This window comes from Pongo abelii, chromosome 8 (genome assembly GCF_028885655.2).
Source record: "Pongo abelii isolate AG06213 chromosome 8, NHGRI_mPonAbe1-v2.0_pri, whole genome shotgun sequence".
Lineage (NCBI taxonomy): Eukaryota > Metazoa > Chordata > Mammalia > Primates > Hominidae > Pongo > Pongo abelii.
Window position 1 is genome coordinate 132,210,122 of NC_071993.2, and position 22,369 is coordinate 132,232,490.

The window sequence follows — 22,369 nt, forward strand, 5'->3', positions numbered from 1 at the left end:
TCAAGAGGTCCATGGTCTGAGTCAAGCCCTCCAGCTTTGTCTCCTAGGCAACGGCTGCTTTCTCCTTCCAGCTACACATGGACCAACCAAGGCAGGAAGATCCCAGCCTCCCTTCATTTCTGGCATCCCAGCAGCTAGCCCTCCTCTCCATCCCCACACACACAGGCACCTCACCCTATGGCGCTCATTCCACTGCATTCTTTTGAGGAAGTGAAACAGGCCTGAAGGATGACCCTCACCTGCTGATGGGAAGCCAGGCCACACTGGGCTCACCACTCGGGACACTTCTCGGTGTGTGGCCCTGGGTGCCCCGGTGCTGCTCTCCTGCCTGGCCCCACAGCAGAAGCGTACCTGTCAGTCAGGTGTGCATTTAAGAAGTCGGCCTCCCAGGGCAGCCTCCTGCCCTCTGACCCTGCTCCCAGTCTGTGGGGCAGGGAAGTTAGGACTTACCTGATTTTCCAGCCCATCCCTTCCGGCCCACGAGCAGAACAGGACAAGTGGCCTCAGCTGAGGGGTGCTGGCTGGGCAGTGGTTCCCTACCTGGTTGTTCATTAGAGTCACCTGGGAACTTTTCATTACCAAGGCAGATACCACTGTGGACCACACACTCAGAACCTGAGGGTAGGATTAAGCTGGGATCTTTTTTCAAAGCTCTCCAGGTGATTCTCAGATCCAGATAAGGATGAGAACGAAGGGGCTGGCGGGACCCAGGCAGGGGGTGGCCTCCTAGGGGAGGGTGAGCTGGTGGGAAGGAGGCCCAGGCTGGCCCCTCACCTCAGGGTGCCTGGGTGGGGCTCCCCAGGCCCCAGACCCATCCCCCTGTCTGGCTCACCCAGCTTAATCGCCTGCCCACTGTTCTCTGGTTGGGTGGTCAGCTCCTTGCGGGCAGGAGCAGGTCAAGCTTGTTCAGGCCACCACCCCAGAAAAGCATCGGCCACACTGTTCCCCCACCCTAACCCCTGGTGCCCAGCTCATTAGCCCTGAATTGAAGAAAGGCCCTCCTCTTTCGTGTGCCTATTGGAGTGGGACAAGGTACTGTGGAGGATGTGGGAAAGAAAGAAAATGAACCCCATGGAGCACATTCTTGCAGGAATTATGCCCTGAGCACCTTCCAAGCCTCCCTACTTAGGCCTCTTTTGGTCCTAAAACAGACCCTTGCAGAGAATGTGACTCACTCAATTTGCAACATGCACCTACTACATAGCAGGGGCCGACAAACTTGAACAGTCATCAGTTGACAGTCAGTTACAAGACACCGTCCAAACGCTGCCTTTTAGTCCCCCCAAAATAGCTTCACTAGCACAGGGACATTTAGGGGCAGAGACGTAAAACATTCTCCCAAAATGGTAACAGGATGTTTCCCTGATGGCGTTGCCCAGGGCCTTGAAAGAGCCAGGAGCGATTTCAAATGGGCTCCGGGCTCATGTCAGGAGCAGGAGCTGCCTTTAGCGGGACACAGGTCACCAAACCTGACCCACCCAAATCTTCAGCACTGACATCACCGCCGAAAACGAGAGGTTTGTTTACAACAAGGTCTCACATTCCCGCTTATTCTTTACCTAAATCTAAATTTCCCATGTGGGTCCTTACACATCTGTATCACCAAAATCATAATTCGCCAAGATACTGAAAGCACCAACAATTTCTGAGTTTAAGGAGAAGAGACAAAGAAATCAAGACAACAGGAAGAAGGATGCAGGAAGATGTCACCAGTTTGCTAGGACGTGGGCCTCAGGAGTCAGAGTCCCTTCTGGGGGCAGCGGCTGTGGCCAAACCCAGAGCAGAGTCTCGGGAACCCCTCAGCCTTATTTCCCAAGGGGCCTGGGAGTCCCTGACTCTGGTGGGCTGGTCCTGAATATCCCAGCTCCTCTGTCCTCACCATCTTGTCAACCCCACCAAGGCTGCAACCAGTTCCCTCCAAGGATGGTGACCTGCACATACAACATCAAGGCACCAACTTTATCTTTTAAATGCACAATGTGCTTGAGCCAAAAACAAAACAAAAAGCCTCTCCAAGATGCTTTCCTGAAACACACTAGGCTGAAAAAATGGAGCCCCATTTCCTCTTATTTTTAATTTTACACTGGCTGTGTTTATAATAAAATAGAATAACTTATTTATTTGCTTACCTTACTTGTAAAGACAATAAATTGGAAAGGCTTCATAAATCTCACAGGGAATTCCTTTCAACAAGGACTGTCAGCAAAAATCCGTAAATAACCTTCTGCCAGCCTCTAGCAATCACCTCCACCACGTTCTTTTTCCTTCCTGCTTTTGTACTAATCTTCTAGCAAACAAATCGAATCACACACCAAAACGTTTTTATTCTTATCGAGGTAAGGCTCACAAAACATCCGGAGTCCACTGGGGCTACTGACTCACGTGGCCTCTGAGAAGACTCAGATGCAGAGAAGACCCCAGGGGACTGCAGGAGGGGCACCTCTGCACCCTCATAGCCAGCCACGCTCCTCTCACTAACTTACAAAAACAGAGGTGGTGATTAGCTTCAGAAGTGGAGCCAGAGATGCTCTTATAACAACTGCAGCATTAATTCCATCTGGAGCAAATCATCCGCAAAGCCCTAGACACACACATGAGGAAACAAAGTCCAGGGCAGGTTGCTGATAGTTCCTGGTGCCTCCTCCCATCCGGATTCTGCTGGTGTCCACAACGCAGCCTCTGCTCACCTGGCTCCCTTATAATCTCAGTGTCGCCGGAGCTTCTGGTCAAGTGCACTCATCCTGGAGCCGACTGAACCAAGGGAGCCAACAGAGTCACGCTGGGTGATTCGAGACCATCCCGAGCAACACGGACCTCATGCGGCAGGTCCTGTCCCCACCACGCTGACACTTGAAAGGCAACTGTTTGAAACTGGTTCAAATGGCTGTGTTTGACTTGAAACACATCCGCGTTTGACAGGGCTGGTGAAAATGACCTTCGGCAGTTCAGAAACAGCGGAAGATGGACAGTCTCACACTGAGGTTTCAAGGACTGTGCTAAAAATAAGATTAACTAAGAGGCAGAGAAGGAGGCTCGTGGATAATCAAACATGCAAGATTGGAAAGAGCCGCTGTAATCAATTTGCATATCAGGAAAGGGTAATTACCGTAACCAAAGGGAAAATTTCTCCAAGCCAAATAGTTTAAAAAAAAAAAAAAAAAATCAGACCAGCAAACCACTACCTGAATAAATGTAAAACAAAAATGTATATTTCCAGCCAGGACGTCAAATGCCTTTCAGGCTCCGGAACTACAGAGCTTCACCCTGCGACCTTGATTCTTGGGTGCGAGATGATGAACTTAAGAACTCCAAACATACCTGTGCCCGTCCGTCTCTTCACTCGGCTAACTGTGGAAAGGAACTGGCTTCTGATGAGTCCCACTGTGGTTTCCATACAGCAGCTGCCAAAGAGCTGTGTGTTCCTGGGAAAGTCACTGAGCTTCTCTGAGTCTACTTTGTCTCTAGCCTGTGAGCGACGCATTAGCCATTACTATTATGCATCCACCAAATACATCTCCATCTTCCCTGCTTGGCACATTCCTGGCACTCAACAGACAGTAGATACGATTGGCCAGGCGAGGTGGCTTATGCCTGTAATCCCAGCACTTTGGGAAGCTGAGGTGGGGAGATCACTTGAGTGAGGCCAGGAGTTCGAGACCAGCCTGGCCAACATGGTGAAGCCCTGTCTCTACTAAAAATACAAAATTTAGCCGGGTGTGGTGGCGCACACCTGTAATCCCAGCTACACGGGAGGTTGAGGCATGAATTGCTTCAACCCGGGGGGCAGAGGTTCCAGTGAGCCGAGATTGCACCACTGTATTCCAGTCTGCATGACAGAGCTAGACTGCCTCAAAAAAAAAAAAAAAAAAAAAGATGGTAGCTACTATTATAATTATTCTACCAAATTAATGTATTTCTAATATTCTTGAATGAGGGCAGAGGATTTTCTTAAGTGGTCCCCTTTCAAAGTGATCTAATACTGCACACCCCCAAAAGACTGTCTGCCTTGTTTTTTTCTCGACTGTTCATTAGCCCCTGTTTTTTGGACTCTGGGAGCTTCCAGTCTAGGCCAGCTGGGCCTGGGCATGTAATAGCAAAAGCTACTCACCTGAACAAGCACCGCTGGAGGGGCTCTCAACTCACTTCCCTCCAAGTCAGCTGGAATTTTTGGATCCACCCAAGGGAAGCAATTTCCCCACCCAAAGTGTGGAGATAGATGTGGAGCCCCAGAAGGGTCCTGGGAAAGCATCCTGTATCCAGGACACCATGAGGCCCTGTAGCTGCCTAGAACTACGGCCCTACTGTGCTCACAGCTGCACATCACAGAGCACAGGTGCCTGGTGACCTGTGTGAAAAGGTCCCCAGATCACCTTTCCAGACAGTAAAGAACTTTGCTCTCACCATCCGAAAGCAGACCGGTGGCCAGACACATTCGCAACTTCCACTCAGCATCTAGCACACCCCTTCCCCAACCCTTGCTGAACTGTCCCTGAACCCTTAAGAAGGACACGATGGGGTGTCCACCCACTTTTCAGCTACTAACCCCATGCACCTGAGTGTCCTCACACTACACTGGGAAGCCCTGCTGAAATCTGCTAAGCTATGTATGTCCTGGAGGGTATGTTTCCATCACACTCACTGCATGGCAGTTTGTTCACAGACGACCACCCAGAAGAAGCCAAGAATGCTTAGACATTAATTTCAGGCCAGGAATCAAGGTCACATTTAGTCTGAGCTCAAAGGCATCAAAGGGTTTTCTCATACTGCAAATGCATGCATACGAGATGCACCGAGACCACGGGAATGCCAGTCAGGGCTGGCCAATCACGATGACTGCCGCTTCCACCTGCCCTCAGCCTGACTGATGTGATGAGGGAAGGGGACAAAGAATGAGCTCCAAAAGGACATTTCGGGCAACGACCAGAAAATCAGCAAATGCAGTGACCCCCACTTAACAATTTTTTAAATTCCAAGACTCATTTCAAGTTTCTCCCAACTGAAAGAAAATAATATTAAGGGCCGGGTGCAGTATCTTACGCCTGTAATCTCAGCACTTTGGGAGGCCAAGGTGAGTGGATCACCCGAGGTCAGGAGTTCGAGACCAGCCTGGCCAACATGGCAAAAGCCCATTTCTACAAAAAATATAAAAATTAGCTGGACATGGCGGTGGGCGCCTGTAATCCCAGCTACTCAGGAGGCTGAAGCAGGAAAATCACTTGAACCCAGAAGGTGGAGGTTGCAGTGAGCCAAGATCACACCACTGCACTCCAGCATGGTTGACAGAGTGTCACCCCGTCTCAAAAAAACAAAAAAAAGAATATTAAAATTCACTAAGTGGCTGGGCGCGGTGGCTCATGCCTGCATACCCAGCACTTTGGAAGGCCGAGACAGGCGGATCACTTGAGGTCAGGAGTTTGAGACCAGCCTGGCCAACATGGTGAAACCCCATCTCTACTAAAAATACAAAAATTAGCCAGGCCTGACAGACTGCCTGTAATCCCAGCTACTCGGGAGGGTGAGACAGGAGAATCGCTTGAACCTGGGAGGCAGAGGAGAGGTTGCAGTAAGCTGAGATCATACCACTGCACTCCAGCCTGGGTAACAGAGTGAGACTCTGTCTCAAAAAAAAAAAAAAAAAAAAGAATAAATAAAAATAAAAACAAAAACCATGAAGCAATGAGTCAGTTGCAGCTCATATCCCAGAGTGCAATAGGGACTTCCTGCCAAGCATCTCGTCTGCTGGGCACCTGGGCACAAGCCTCCAGCGCCTTCTCATTACCTCCTCCTGTGAGAGGAACTAGCGACTAGCGTCCTATTTAACGCATAAGGAGCTGGCAGGGTTGGAAGTGGAGCCCAGGACTGCAAGCATGGCCATCTACCCTCAGGGCCGGCCCCAGCCTCGGGGCAGCTGACCTTCCCCACCTCAGAAGCTCTCATTCCTCTGGGCTTTCCACAAACCACCCTTCTTGACCACAAGAAGGTGGCCATCCTGACTGGCCTCTACCTTCAGGAAAACAAATGGGGACCTGAGGGCACTCAACCACCCCAGACCACCCAGGAGTCACAGGAGCACGGAACAGCAAGCAGGGAGACAGCACACAGTAAGTACATGGCAAGCACACAGTAAATACACAGTAAGCACATGGCAAGCACACAGTATATACACAGTAAGCACATGGCAAGCACACAGTAAATACACAGCAAGTACATGGCAAATGCACGGCAGGTACACAGCGAGCACACAGTAAGCACATGGCAAGCACACAGTAAACACACAGCAAATACATGGCAAATGCACAGCAGGTACACAGCGAGCACACAGTAAGCACATGGCAAGCACACAGTATATACACAGCACATGGCAAGCGCACAGTGAATACACAGCAAGTATATCACAAATGCACAGCAGGTACACAGCAAACACACGGTAAGCACACAGTAAATACACAGCAAGCACACAGCAAGTACACAGTGAGCACGTGGCAAACACACGACATGCACACGGTTAGCACACTGCCCGGCTCCCTCCAAAGCCACTTCCCCCACAAAGGAGAAAGCGGCCCTGGCCTGGCAGTCACTCACAGACCCTCTGGACCTGGAGCCAGTGGCTATGGTGGACGAAGAGGCACCTGTTCCCAGGCACTTTCCAAGAGGGGCTGGTGGGACACAGTGTGGAGAGGCAGCTGTTGTGAGTGTCCCTGGGGAGCCCAGGGAGCATGGCCTTAGATGCACCAGGGCCTGCAAGTGTGGCCCAGAACTGCCCACTCTTGGGTTTGCGGGGGACGGGGGCGGTTTGCCTACTTTGCGGAGGAGGTGGTTATCTGCTGGTTTCAGGCAAGACTCAGACTGCAGTGACTGGCTTTTGGTCCAACCTGTCCAGACGAGCCAAGCTCCTGGAGTCTCAGGCAACCCTAGGATGGCACTGGGGAGAGGGGGGGTGTCATCCAAGCCAAGTCCATCTGCTGTGACCAGAGCACCCCTGGGGCTCATGCATAATCCTTGGATATTACAAGTGTCCTGGAAATTACTGGCCTCTCACACCAGCATCACACCAGCATCTACCAAACTCCTCACACTTCCTAGGCTGGCCCTTCTACTATCAAAAAGGAGTGATTTCATTAGTGGTGGCTAGAGGCTGGGAGTCAGGGTGGGGAGGCATGAATTCCATAGGAGCACAGAGAACTTTCCTCGGTGATGGGATGGTTCCACAACCACCCGGTGGCGACGCCTCGATTGTCAAGACTTGCAGAACTGCATGCTAAAGGGTGTTTTACTGTATATAAATTATTTCTACATAGGATTTTGAAAACTTGATCCCTCTCAAAAAGCAAATGATAAAATTAAACGACTTGCTTTATGCAGTGAACTGTGAAATCCTCTGCGGCCCCCAAGAGCTTTGCAACTGAGGGGTGGCTGAGCCAGCACACACCCCACCAGGCTTCCTTGAAATCAGCAACACCCAGAAGACACCAGGAGGAAGGATTCTGTGGAGCACCTGCTCGCAGAGGCTGCCTGAGATGCAGCTCCACTCCAGACGGTTTACTCAGGGAAAATCACTTCGTTACCTCCCGTGGTTTAGTGGCCAGGACATGGGAGCTGAAAGGACATGCGAACTTGAAAGGCTCCTACCTTGGGTGCCCTCTCCCACATTTAGCCTCAGCACACCCCCTTCAGCCTAACTCCAAACCTAACGTGGCCACCTCTGCCCACCCCAGCTCGCGGAAATCCACCACTGTTTTGCTGAACTTCAGATAAACGCTCCTTGCTCTTCTTCCCTGCAGCCCGGCAGCCCCCCACGACATCCTGCACACAGTAGGGGTGCACCTTCATTCCACAGGCAATGTTCAGAAGAAGCAAATTCACCTCAACCAGCCAGGCATGGTGGCTCACACCTGTAATCCCAGCACTTTGGGAGGCTGAGGCAGGCAGATCACCTGAGGTCAGGAGTTCAAGACCAGCCTGACCAACATGGTGAAAACCTGTCTCTACTAAAAAATACAAAAATTAGCTGGGAGTGCTGTAATCCCACCTACTTGGGAGGCTGAGACAGGAGAACTGCTTGAACCTGGGAGGGGGAGGTTGCAGTGAGCGGATTACTCGCCACTGCACTCCAGCCTGGGCTACACAGTGAGCCTCCATTTCAAAAAAAGAAAAAATTCACCCCAATGGCACTGCATTATCACACCATGTAACATGTTTAAACCCTATGTCTAAAATACTGTATACCTATTTTTATTTGATTTACTAAATTCTAAAGCTTTTCTAAATCTCTAAAAGGTAGTTTCCCCAGTAATGCATAACTGCTTAATCAGGAAGTGTACAAAACATAATTACACTGCCTAAAACTACAATATTTCTTATGGGAATATCTCCGTTCATGTATTCCACTTTATTTTGTATTTAATCTCTATTAAGATGTCTATGTGAAAACGGATAGGTATTCTTCATAAACACCATAAATCATAAAGTCATTTCTTTGCTAACTCAAGTCCAAAAGTGGCCCCAAAAGAAACTGCCAGGGCCCCAAAGACTATCACTTTCCATATTCAAGCAGACAAGCTCCTTGCACAGAGGCCTCATTGCAGAGCTCCAAAACACCTAGCCCTGGGCCAATTAGTCAGGTCATAATTTCTCTCACCATAAATGGCTCTGCATGCAATTCAAAAAGCACCCAGACGCTCCCCAGAAAGCAGTCACTCAAACCAAGAAGAGCAATTCCTTTCTGCCCAAGACCCCAGTTACAAACCTCATATCAAGGGGCAAACAGAGTCCCTTAAATCCTTCTTCATCTAAGGACACCCGTGGATGCTCTTTCAAGTTCACCTTTCAACATGGGGGACTCCCGCCAAAGGCTCCAGACTCTTGAAACTGGATTCTCCTGCTTCCCTTCTGGCCTTCGAATCTGCACACACCTGCTCATCCCTAGAATAGGGTTATGTGAATACACAACCATTCTCTAGACAGCCTGGTATTGGTGGAGGAGAACCAGTTCGGATCTCGCTTGATCATTAATTAACTGTGAGCCCAGTCTACGCGGCTTGCCAATTCCTCAAGTGGGAAATAATCGCACTGCCTCACAACAGGGTTGTTACTAAAAATAAAATAAGCCAATGTGTAACAAAGTACTTCTGCAAACAGAAACAAGCTAGGTTATCAGCCTCGCTGAAGCCTACTAATTAATAAATTCCCCGATCAAGATAAAAAGGATTTGCCACAAAACGAGTTCACTCTCAGTTCTAAAACAGTAGGTATCACTCCCAAATCGGCTTGCATCATGATGAAACAGGCTAGAGGCACAAGTGAGGGCCTCGGGGGCGCTCCTGAAGGTTAAGCATATTTACCTGCAGTGGGAGGTAAATGCACCTTTTGCTGATCCATGTTCTCGCTCACACGGGCCAATGTTAAAAACATCGACTCTGTGGCATCCATCTTTGACTTGTGTACATAGACTGTAATAGTGTGCTTCACTGAGCAGTTCAGATTTTACTAAAATATAATCTGCAAAACCAATTTCTTTTCTAGCAGGTATGCTCTGACACTGCCCAGCCTCATCTCAATACACACTGCTGCCCGGTCAAGAGTGAAATGTCAAGTGCATCTGAATACGGAACTGGCTCCAATTTTATCAGACACCCAGGAAATTTCCCCTGCTTTCCTGGGAATGCCTGGTAATGTTGGAGGGTGGAGAATCCCTCTTCAAAGAATGAGGATGAGTACAGCAGAAATCCATATTCCAAGTTTCAAATAATTTAGTGGGTTATTTGAGTTATATAAAATCTTCTTTCGACCATTTTTCATGCCAAATGTTCAATAACTAGCCTCAAGTGTGTGGGTGTGTGTTGGGGGAGTGGTTTGTTTTTGAAGAAAGCCAGTCTGTGTGCTGCTGTTGGCAGGTTTCGGGCTGGCTGCATCAGGCACCTCCTGGAGGAGGTGGCTAAAAATACAGATGTTAGGGCTTCTCCATCGGGACGAAGGGTGGGGCCCTCAGGAGACTCCTGGCCAGGGGTGCCTTGGGGACCCCCTGCTCCAGAAGCCATCCTTTTGAGCACCCCCAACCCCAGGTACCAGGGCCTCTCTGGGGACTGACTGAGTCACTCGTGAAAACCACCAAGCCCTCCCCCAAGCTTCGTAGTATTAAAGGTATCTGCTGTCCCTTGGGGCAGGGTAGGGCAGGGCAGGGCAGGGGGCCAGAGAAGGTTGCTAGCACTTATCTGCTCCCTCCTGATAAAACAGGGCACAAACAGACACTCCCTGCTAGGAAGAAGAAGGCACAGTTGACGGGAGGATTTTTCTTTCTCAATGACATTCATGCCACCATAACTACTGGGATTGCCATGAATCCTACTCCTATCACCACCACCACCAGCACCACCGTCCCTAATAATAATAATGGTAACAAACAGCTAGCGTGGGAGCACTTCCCACATGCACCCACATCTTATTCATTGTGCACACTCTCCAGGATTTGCAATTGAAGAATATGACATTCTGGCCCCAGACCCCTGGTCCCTGGCCAGCTGAGATGCCCTTGCATTCCAGCATGGGTAGTTTCCCAAGGGCATTTCCAAGGACCATTTTGCTTTTCCAAGTGAGATTTTTTTTTTTTTAATTTGAGACAGAGTTTCGCTTTTGTCGCCCAGGCTGGAGTGCAATGGGACGATCTCGGCTCACTGCAACCTCCGCCTCCCGGGTTCAAGTGATTCTCCTGCCTCAGCCTCCCGAGTAGCTGGAATTACAGGTGCCAACCACCATACCTGGCTAATTTTTGTATTTCTAGAAGAGACTAAAATATAATCTGCAAAACCAATTTCTCCAAAACCAATTAGAAGAGACAGGGTTTTGCCATGTTGGCCAGGCTGGTCTTGAACTCCTGACCTCAGGTGATTGGCCCGCCTCGGCCTCTCAAAGTGCTAGGATTATAGGCGTGAGCCCGGCCCTAAGTGAGATTTTTTTTTTTTTTTTTTTGGAGACAGCATCTTGCTCTGTCGCCCAGGCTGGAATGCAATGGCACGATCTTGGCTTACTGCAACCTCTGTCTCCAGAGTTCAAGCAATTCTCCTGCCTCAGACTCCCAAATAGCTAGGATTACAGGTGCGTGCCACCACGCATGCCTAATTTTTTGTATTTTTAGTAGAGACAGGGTTTTCACCATGTTGGCCAGGCTGGTCTCAAACTCCTGACCTTAGGTGATCCACCTGCCTCGGCCTCCCAAAGTGCTGGGGTTATAGGCAGGAGCCACCCCACACGGCCCCCAAGTGAGATTTTTTAATAGCATGAGTTGAATCCAAAGAAACTGCTGGTTCATGAAATAACCAGCTCACCCTGAAGGTGACAAACTGTCTGCCGGACAGGCATCTTCCTTACCCCACCTTGCCATTTCACGCGCATGACCTACTATTCACACCTGGAGCCCCACAGGAAGCACAGAGCAGTTAACACTGGCTGGGCGGAGAAAAGATATTTGAACATTTCAATCAGAAGACATTTGGTGATGCTGTACGCACATGCGTACTGTGCTTGGCCCCTAGTGGGTGCTCAGTCAGTATCTGTGAATGAATATCCTAGGAGGAGATGATTAATTACCACCCCATTGCCAGGGCCTGGGGTCAGGAACATGCTCAAACACTCACAGCAGATCTGCCACCCAGCTGCACCTGGTCCAGTTACCACAGCTGCTACTGACTGAGGACCCACAAGAAACCAAACAGGATACCACCAAGCAAGTCGACAGCCCTGGCCACTGACCGGCAAACGCACCCACTCCTCAGGGACCTGGGAGGGTGAAGGGAGCTATGATGACGTGTGCACAGAGGGAAGGGCAGACACAGTTCCTTTTCCTGAACAAATACGCTCCTCGGAATGTGGACTGTCATGCCCACGTTTACTGTGGTTTATGTACTCTATAAAGATGGTACTGAGGCCTCAGCAGTGGAGAATTCAAACCTGAGCCACCCTTCTCAACAGGCTTCACCTGGGCAGGGCGGCTGGGGCAGCAGGCTCTGGGCCCCCACCCTGGCTGCCCATCAGGCAAGGCAGTTTTTTTCTTCCTTCTCCAGGAAGAGAAAGTAGGTCTTAAATAGAAAGTAAATATTTTACTGAGCGTTTCTTGGAGTGACCTAATACATAGTAACATCCCACAGACTAAAATTAACCTCGTGAACAGTTTTCAGTTCATTGCTCTGGGCCCCAGGAATCAACGAGAAGACTAATCAATGCTCCCAAACTAAGCCACCCCACCAGCCACTCCCCTTCCCTACCACAGGGCACGACATCTTCCAGGTATTTTTAACACAGCACCATGACAGGCTTGGCAGCTCACACCTGTAATCCCGACACTTTTGGGAGGCCAAGGAGGGAGGATTACTTGAGCTTAGGAGTTCATGAGCAGTCCGGGCAACATGGCAAACCCCATCTCTACAAAAGATACAGAAACTAGCCAGGTGTGGTGCCATGTACCTGTAGTCCCACCTACTTGGGAGGCTGAGATGGGAAAATTGCTTGAACCCGGGAGGTTGAGGCTGCAGTGAGCTGTGATTGCGCCACTGCACTCCAAGCCTGGGCGACACGGTGAAACCCCATCTCAAAAAAAAAAAAAAAAAAATTCTAACAAACACATACGGTACGTCAGGCCAGTTCTAAAGGCTTTATAAACATTACTTCATCGAATCCTTACAACACACCCTCTCCTTACCCTCACTTTACAGATTCAGAAGCTGAAGCCCTTTGCAAAGGCTTCCCAGTGTGGGAGAGAAGTCCAGCACTTCTTTCCATCCCTTCTTTGCCACACTTCCTTGTTTTGCCTCTACTAAGCTCTAGGAGGGCAGGACCATCTCTCCTGGGGCCCAGCCTCAGTGTTTGAAAGGAAGAAAGACATTCACGACCTTCCAGTGGGACCTCTCTCGTCACCAGCCACCAAAGTGAGCACAGCAGTTAGCTCAGCGCTTTCAAAGTGCGCTGCCGGGGCCCCTAGAGCAAAACTTTGGATCTGAGCCAGGACCCTGACATGCCAAGTAACCACCAGGTTGCAAAACTCCCAGCTGCGGGCGTGACCAAAAAGGTGGTCCATGTGCTGCTGCAGCTCCCTTCCCACTAACCACAGTGAACCCAGGCTCCCCCTCCCAGCCTGCTCGCTGCTCTAGAAGACAAAAGAGAATTAGGAAAGAAAACTCCTTTTTAAGCTTCCTTGCTGAGAAATATTTTAAAAGACTGCTCTGAGGGACCAAGTAACATATGGGATTTACTTCTAAGCTCTCAGGCCTGACTGGGACACAACCAGGGACCCAAAAGCACAACTGGGTTGAGTCATAACCCCCCTCCCTTCATCCTCTGCGGACATGACAGCCTCAACTAAGACACTCCCGAATTTACCACAGGAGCGTCTTCCTTTGCCCACTATTTGGAGGCATGTGGCCAAATTAGGATAGAAAAAAATTACCCATTATTCAAGGCCTTCCTTAAATGCTGAGGAAGACATCCCTGCAGACACAATTCCAACTTTAATTGTGAAATCTCCTGGCTTTTGTGAGTTGAAGCCTCATTCTTAATCCTAGGCTTAGTTGAGAAATGAGAACGATGTGTGCAAGTGGAGGAAAAAGAATCCTCAACCCTGAGTGAAAAGCACGCGCCGTGGAGGAGCAAGGAGAATGGACACTCTGCAGATGCCAAGGCTGGGAAACAGGGTGCTGGGGAAAACTGGCTCGCTAGCCTCAGAGCTGCGGCAGGTCCACCACTGCGCCGTGTTCTGCTGGAGGAACCTGGATGCCAGCTCAGTGGATCTTCTGCCCAGCGCAAAGGATCCCTGAAACCTGGAACAGGACAGGGGACACACCACAGACACGACATGGGCTCTGGAAGACCACTCACAAGGCCCGGCTCACAGGAAATGACCATTCATGGGAACCTGCACGCCGCAGTCATTCTCATGCTTAGACGCCACTTTCCAAGCAACAGCCTCTGAGAAAGCAGCTTCCCCCTTCTCAGTGTCCCAGTGAGGCACCACGGAAAGGAGAGGGCTGGCCCAGGGATGATCCTAGCCCCACCACCCTCCTCCAGGTGGAGTGAAGCGGAATGGAGACCTGTTTAAAAACTGCAGGGGGCACTTAAAATAGGCTGACTCTAATCATACCCAAGCTGGAGATGAGCCAGGACACCGGGACTCACATGACTGATTTGTCAAGAGACTCCTCCCAGCACTTCCTTGAGTCATCCACAAGACAGAGCAGAATCCAAAGGCCAAGATGGAGGCGCGGGGCACCCCACATCCATACCACCCCCGGTCCCAACGGAGCCCCAGCGGAGACCAAGGATTTCCAGAATACACATGTGCTCACAAGCACACACGTGTTCACGAAAAGAAGAGAAGGGTTGTAGAACAGGAAGGTAATCTTATAAGGAAAAGCCTGTTTTTCAGGAAAACCTCCACCTTGTGGGGACCTTACCCTCTATGGAAAGCCAAGGTCAACCTGGGAGCTCCCGCATCACCTGCTCCGGGTACTCTTCCGGTGAGTTAATCACCCAAGCGGGGCTGGTCTCTGATTTGAAGGCACACCCAACTCTGTGCCATTCCCTGTCAGTTCTCTGATAGCCTCTTTGAAAAGAAGGCTGTTCCCTTTGTTCAGGTGTATTAATTCAAATTCCTTTCTAAGGCCCACACCACACAAACGCAGGGGAGCGACCCAAAGGAAGTTCACCTGGCAAAACCTAGTTTCTCCCTGATTTTCACAGGAGTGGTGCAGACTATCCCAGTTAGGAGAAATCCTAAGCATCTTCCCTGTCTCTTGACCCCCAACTCCCCAACGTGGAACCCACAAACCAGATCCTATTTCAGGTGTGCATATGGCTCCAGCTGAAAGCCAAAGGCAACCAGAGTCGGGGAGGGGTGCATCCCATGGACCCAAGCCCTCCCTCAAGGGAGACGGGGGTGGGGGTGGAGGGCAGCTGAGATCACACTATCCCAGACCACAAACATGGTCTTACCTATTGATGAAATGATACCTGGCCACTAAATCCAATTTTACCACATGAAACCCTAAGCACCGTGAAAGCCACACACATAACCCCAGGAGAGTGTGCCCATGCGCTCTTGGAGTGTGGGGAGGTGTTGCATCAAAGACACACAGATGAGGGCAAGGGAGAAACTGAGCTTGGGAGGAAAAAAGGAGTCTAGTCTTGGTTAGTGTGGCAAACCCATCCCCAGATATTCCCGTGTCCCAGTCAAAGGCCACAAGAAGCCTCTGTCAGCCACAGAGAAGCCAGAGCCGGGCGAAGTTGGTAGTAACTAGCTAGACTTAATTACCTAAGTTCCCTGGCCCTGACTCTTCATTGGTAAAACAGTGACTAACTATCACCTGTGCCTCTGTGAGGACAGCGCTGTGCTTGGCCAGGGCTGGAGAGCTGATCTCAAGGCAGGTGTCTGGCCTTTTCCTGGACATAGTGAGTCTGTGATCCAGAGAGTCTGACCCATGTATTCAACGGGGCCTGCCTCAGGCTTCCAAATAGGAGCCATGCTGTTCTGAATATTCACTCCAAAAGTGCAGTGAATGTAAAACGTCCTAGAGCAGGAAGTGATCTAGAAACCCCTCCGTGGCATTGGATTATGACTTCCTATCAAAATGATCACTCATAAAACAGGGCTGACTTCTCATAGCTCTATGTCCTGGAAAGCAACTCTGGGCCTGAGAGAAAGATACCTGTATCTGAGTTCATTTGAAAACAGGTCGGCTCCGGGAAAGTCTTTCACCTCCACCTCCCCTGAACTTTAATTTCAGGGTGGGCAAAGAAAGAGGCTCACCCCACGCAGGAAGGAGTTCCTTCTCCCACCACGGAGTCATGCCCAATCCACTCAGGCAAGTCCCTCAAATGCCTCCTCAGACATCACCCCACCTCGTGAAAATATAACGCAACAACACACAATGGCCCAGCGAGCTAGTGCCAGACACTAAGTAAGTGCTCAAGAAATGGTTGCTCTCTAGTTACTTGAACAACAGGTAGAGCGCACTTGAATGGCTGCATAAATTTCTGGAGCACCAAATTAAGTCTGCAAAACACAGAGGCGAACACAGAAATTCCTCCATGGAGAAGACGAGTACAAGACCGAACGGGCCAGATCGCACCGTCCTACCACTCTGCGCTCGGACAACCTCTAGTCACATGCCTCGCCAGGCTTCAGGTGTTGGGAGAAGCCGGGGTGAACAGCAGAGAACGCAGCAGAGGCGCGCAAATGTCACTCGTCCTCGACGTGGAGTTCTGCTGAAGGTCTCAGTGGCCCTCGCTGTTTCCCACAGCAACTGCCACTGCGCTATTTGTACTACAAGGAAAACACGCAGATTCGAAGGTTATCCAAGAACCGTGGCCACCCCCAAACACTGCCCAGGAGACGAGATCCCAAGCCGGTCAAGTGGAAATGATGCCGCTGTTTACCGTTTGCTTGCAACTCAGCCACCATCGCGCAGTCAATCAACGAACCTCACCACGACCCCAAGTCTGGAGCGCCCGGAGTCCGCGACCGCTGCGGGGTGGAGGCGGCTCTGGCCTGGTGCAACCAGGTCCCTGCCCCTGCTCTGAGCCTCGAGTGCGGGCTGGGGGCCCAACCTGGTGTCCCGCGTGGTCTCGAGGCTCCTCCCTTGCCGGGGCCTCGCGGACCAGAGAGGGGCCCGCGACCCTGCTGGCTTGAGGCGGCGTCTAGCTGGACCCCCGCCGCCCCGGGTCCGAGCGGGCCCGCCCAGCACAAAGGCCAGCGGGAGGAAGGAGGAAGTGGGAACGGGGAGGGGGGAGCAGGGCCCATTCTCACACCTCTCAACGACTTCCCCGCGGCGGGAAGCGGCTCCATTTACAAGTGAAAAGGCGAGGCGCGAGGTGGGGGGGCCCGGGGGTGTCAGGTACCGCGGCCCGCGGAGGGGCCAGGGCGGGGCCGCCAGGTGCCCTGCGGGGGGGAAAAGGGCACAGCTGGGGCGAGGCGGCACCGCCAGGTGTTCGGGCCCGCGGGGGCGGGGCCTCCAGGTCCACCCGCCGGGAGGTGAGGGGCGAACCCCAGGCATGGAGGGGGCTTCACCTGGGGCTCGGGAGCCAGGAACCCTGGGACCCCGGAAGCCCGGACGCCAGGAGGCCGGTCCTCGCAGCAGGGTGGGGCACCCCCGCGGTCCGGGAAATGCAGGAGACCCCGCCCCCTCCAGGTAGAGCGCGGCCAGGTGTGGCGGGCTGGCCCTCCCCGCAACAGAAGGTCGCGCAGGACACCGGAAGTCGTCCTGGAGTCAGTCTGAGCGGATCGCAGGGGTTCCAGGCGCCCCAGGCCCCCCACACCGCGAGTCACAGGAACAAGGAGGAAAAACAGCCTCTTTATGACTTGGGGGAGGCAATTCAATATTTCTTCCTGGCATAAAATAGGAATTGCTCTCTTTACCCAGCCCGCAGGAGCGTCGTGAAGATTAATGACTGTGAAATGTTTTTAAGATCAAAAACATTCCCAGATTTTACTTGTAGGCACTTATATGTGCATATTGGTATCTGTACAGCAAAATATACTCTTTATTGATTGCCCTCCTAGTGTGACTTCTACTCTGTAATCTGAAAGCCCTGAGATAAAGGAATCAGGTCTGTCTCTGCATGCTCCTGAAACACTAGGAAATATGGGTAGGAAATGTCAGGTCAGCTGGGCATCTACGCTGAGCCTCTAGCTCTATCCAGTCCGCAGGGCAGATAGAGCAATCCAGAGTGCGGACCACAGCTGAACGTCTGGAGAAAGGGAAAAAACTTTAAGATTATTGGTCACCCCCACTGGGAAGAAAACACAGTATCCTCCCCAGCTCATTAGGAGGTGCTCCCAAAGCCTGAGTCTCCATCCGGGTCTTGGGTGTTTGCAGAGCCTTGGCTGGCACTGGGAGCCAATGGTCAGCCAAGTTCTGCCTGTGCCAGGAGCCCACGCAGCCCATCTGGCCCGGCAGCTCCAACAGCAAGGCCTCCCTGTTCTGAGCAGAGTAAGGCCACATGACCGCACAGAGGACAATGTTGGGCTTCCCAGGGGTGTCTCCACTCCAGGCTGAACATTCTCAGTTCCCTCAACCGTTCCTGGGACATGGCTTTAAGAGCTCTCTCGGGCCCTGCCCGCTGCTGGCGCTGGCTGTACTCCAGGTGGGCAGGCCTGGGAGCTGGCTGCAGCAACACCAAGTGGGGTGTCCAGGATCCAGATGGATTTGCAAGAACTGCCCCACCCATTCCCTCGGCTTCCCTGGACCTGAACAAGCAGTGGATAAGCCGACTTTGTTTGTACTTCTAGACTGCACTAAAGACCATCCAACAGCAAAATAATAAACTCACAGCTAGAGTTCATTTAAAAGGAAAGGTGCACAAACTCCTGGCCTTTCACCCCCTCCAGCAGAGAAACCTTGAATGCTCTGTTTTCCCCTCCAAACTCTTCCCTCTCATTTCCCCTCTCCACCCTCCTCCTGCCACACACACACCTGGGGCAGGTACAATACTATCACTTCCAGGTTAGATTCTGGCCACTTACACCATAAAATGATTCTTTGCTAGCCTCATTTTATAGATGAGATTTTTAAATTCCATCTTGGAAAAAGAAAAGCCCCATTAGGCCAGAGAAGTTGATCTCCCTCCACGGTCTAGGTCTTCGGGTTCCTTCCAGAGAAACTTCCTCAGATTCCATGACTCCATAATGAAGTTTTTGTTTGTCCTGGGCCTGGACAGATTGCTGGAGGCCAGATTTCAGGCATGGCTGGAGCACAGCCACGATAAGCTGGACTTTACAAGCCCTGAGCTCGCTTGTGCTGCAGGAAGAACTACACACACTGTCTCTGTGACACATCCTTTAACGTGGCCCTTCCAGGCTTCTGCCACAACGTGGGCTGGAATGAGACACGGAAATATTGCCACTATTTCCAGACAATCTTTAAGGCAGCTGACGGTTTCTTTTAGTCATAATTAAGGATTTGTTTTAATGCAAGAAGCACATTTCTGCTGATCAGAGGAGAGCTTTGGAGGAAGCACAAATTAGCAATACTATGGAAGGTAAGTATTTTTGTATTTTATAAATGAGAAGGATTTTTAGAACCCCATGGATGAAAAGCCCAGGCCTCCCTCTCCCCCTCACCCCCGTGCCTCCAGGGCTTTTCTGGACTCACAGAAGGCAACAAAACCAAAGGCAAGGCTGGCCACCACCAGGATCGGGGCAGACAACAGCAGCTATTCAGGGTTCTCATCCTTTAAACACTAACCGATCTTTGGGAGAAACGAAGCCTCTATTAATTACCTAGGACAAAAGTCACAATTCTCTATAGAACCAAAATCATCACTTGTCCCATTCATAAGATCCCAACCATTTCATCACAATTTTTGTGAATATTAAACCAACTCTAGGCAACCATCTGTTAAATTTAGTTAGGTAAACAGCTAAAGCACATCACTTTCTAAAACGTTCACTGAGGGAGGGACTAGGCATATACACATGCAAACTACAACTGGTTCTCACCAAGTGTAGTTGCTAAAAAACTGAACAGGCTTCAGGCACCAACAATGGTTAATGATCTACATACTATCTGCATATTCCACTTAAGGTGAGGGTTAGAAAGTGAGGGGCCAGGAATGCACCTCCCTTAAGCTACAGAGTTGGTTCCACTTTGGGACCTCAGCTCCCACGTGGAAGGAGAAGGGCTTTGTGAATGGGGGAGGAGCTTTTTCTGAAACGGCAGCAGCTATGCAAAACATGAACATCCAGCAAAAACTTATTTTAGCAGCATTTTCTCTAATGCTACCAACAGATTAAAAACTACTTTAAAGTCAGGAGACGAATAAAAATAAACACAACTTCTTCCTGTGAGTTAAGATGCCTCCTTTCTGAAGTTGAATATCATTTCCTAAAATCACATTTCGAGGGGGTAGAAAAGGTCTGTTTACTTTCCTTGAGGAACTCTTACTATCTGCTGTTAAAATCGTTCCTCAAAAAAGCAGATTACTGAGAAGAGAAAGCACACGACATTCCCTGGCAGTCCAGAAAAGACCACCTTCTAAGAAAAACTCTGGAAAGGGAGCAGGCCAAATCTCCATGCCCGGCAAAGACAGATGAATGTGCCCCCTGGTTCCCAACCCGTCCGCAGCTCCTGAAGTTTCTGTGTTTCCAGCAGTTAGAAGAATGAAGGCGAAACTGGCCCTTGGCTCCCATGGTCAACATTCCACACAAACAATGGCCTGGCTCTCTCCCTATTGTACATTCTGTATTCATTTGTGAATCTCCCCCCCCCCCACTTTTTTTTTTTTACACAATGTGCAAAGCCCTTCTTTTCACAGGCGAAGTTCTGAATGCCCAAGTGCAGCCATAATTTAGGCTTTAAACATTAATAATGATAGCTAAAAGCAAACTCCAGATTATGCCCAAACATTAATTTGTGAGTATCATTAGAGTCACATTGATGGCTTTTGGATACTCTCCATTAAATCATGATCAAAAGAGCCACTGAACACCTTTAAAATGTTTCTGAAGTTTTTAGCAATTATTAAACATAATTTTTCAAACCCCGAGATAGGATTAAAAAAAAACCCTTTCATAAGTCTTTGATACATATTCCATCAAACACAGACTTGAATGAAAATTAACTTCAAAAGATGAGGTGGGGAGGAGAAGCCTTGCATTTTCCCTTCTTTCCAGGAGTGCTGTAACTTTAACTCGCAGCAGCGTAAATTAAGACATGCTTACCAGCTGTAAGAGAGAAAACTGATATCTGCCAGGCCGCACAGTCTCTAAAAATGTATCCATTCCAGCATTTCATGTGCCCACTAAAAGTTTTCAGCAGGGAAAGTTCACACAAGCAATTCCTCCCCTAGCAATTCATAGAAAGATTGCTGGGGAAAAGACACCCCGAGATTTCACCACATGGGTCACTTCCATTAAGTACAAATACTTCTTTTTTCAGGGACAGACACACTGCCCTCCCATTTTTTAGTTACTAAAAAAATATGTTCCAACCTGTGTAACAGACCTACCATCCCAAAGTGGAAATATTACCTGAGCTCTGCCCTGCCCAACTGATAAATTTCCCTTCCCAACCATGTGCTGTATGAATATATATTTGTGGCCTGATTCAGGGCCACAGGACACTAGGGCTGCTGCTTTTCCCTGATAGATTAACAGAGGGACCCAGGCTGCACGCACATACATTACGATGACAGCCCCTCTCTATGGAAATGACAGTGGTAAAAAATGACAACTGGGGCCACCATTCTACCATTGCTGTAAACTCTTTAAATTTTTTCCATTTAGGGAAAGCGTTGAGTTCAAAGGGTATAACTTTTCTTTCAAAAATGATTCATGATGTTAGTGAACTGTTAGCAAATGGCATTCTTGTGCTAGATCTCAGCAGGGCTGCTCCCTCAGAGGTGTCCTTTTTGGTTTTTTTTCAATCCGTGAATCTCAAGGATTTCAAATAGTGTGAGCTGTTTGTATTTTAACAGCAATGGTAGCAATAAAAATATTTTAAAATCCAGTGCACTGCTTGTTCAGTACATACTATATTCATTCATCACTTCTTTACCTTGTAGCTAGCTACTCAAACTAAAAAGTTGCAGGTTGATTTTCTGTTTTTGTTGTTTGTTGTTGCTAATTGTTTGTTTCATTTAATCTCTCTTTGAAACACTTTCCAGACTTAAAAAGTAAAATTTCTGGAGTTTTAAAAGTTAAGACTGAAGTTATTGATTATTCTCTGAAAGGGTAACTGACAAACTAGTTAATAATTATACAGATAGCAAGTTTTACTGTTTCATCTTGTGTACACGACCAGATTAACAATGGCAGGGAAAGCACACACAACTTGGCAGGGACAGGAACAGGTGTGCCCCGACTCTCAAAAGGCCAAAATATCTCACCAAGTATGGCACTGGTGTGTTTTTACAATGGCAGTAGTGTTTGTTTTTAAGTAGCCAAACGTTCTTACTTTCTTAACTTTAGAGAGACGTACTTTACGAATATTTGTCTCTTCACGGAATTGATGATTCAGTTCCACACATAAATTGCAACTCATGCAAGGAAATGATTTTTAGGGACAATGAGGCTTTTTAAAATCAGTTAAGAAAAGGTAATTCACCCTGCCCCTCCCCGCAGGAGAACACTCATTCAAGGGTCAGTTTCAAAGCTCCCAGGCGAAACCGTAAATAACTCACAGGGTTCTGCATTCAACCTGCAGACTCTTATTAAGGTACAATTAGAGAGGGGGTTGTCAGGTGGGGGTTAAAAAAAAAAAGAGAGCGGGGGGAGTCGGCACTCTTTACCTTATCTTTCTAAACAGGAAAAAGAATTAAACCCAAACCACCTAGTCAGGTTCAAAACAAGCTTCAAACCCAAGATCTTTTAATTCCCTCTAATAACTGC

General features: G+C 49.6%; 1 protein-coding gene across 21 annotated transcripts in view; it reads right to left on the reverse strand.

Moving 5' to 3' along the window:
* CTBP2 (C-terminal binding protein 2) overlaps nt 1-22,369 on the reverse strand; it is a 173,530-nt gene that overhangs the window by 147,467 nt on the left and 3,694 nt on the right. Inside the window, exon 1 of one of the 21 annotated variants that reach the window (XM_024253343.3) lies at nt 16,420-16,885. The exons of the other annotated variants lie outside the window; for them this stretch is intronic. The gene's annotated coding sequence lies outside the window, so the exon portion shown is untranslated. Of the gene's footprint in view, nt 1-16,419; nt 16,886-22,369 lie in introns of those variants that run through there. 21 annotated transcript variants of the gene reach the window in all.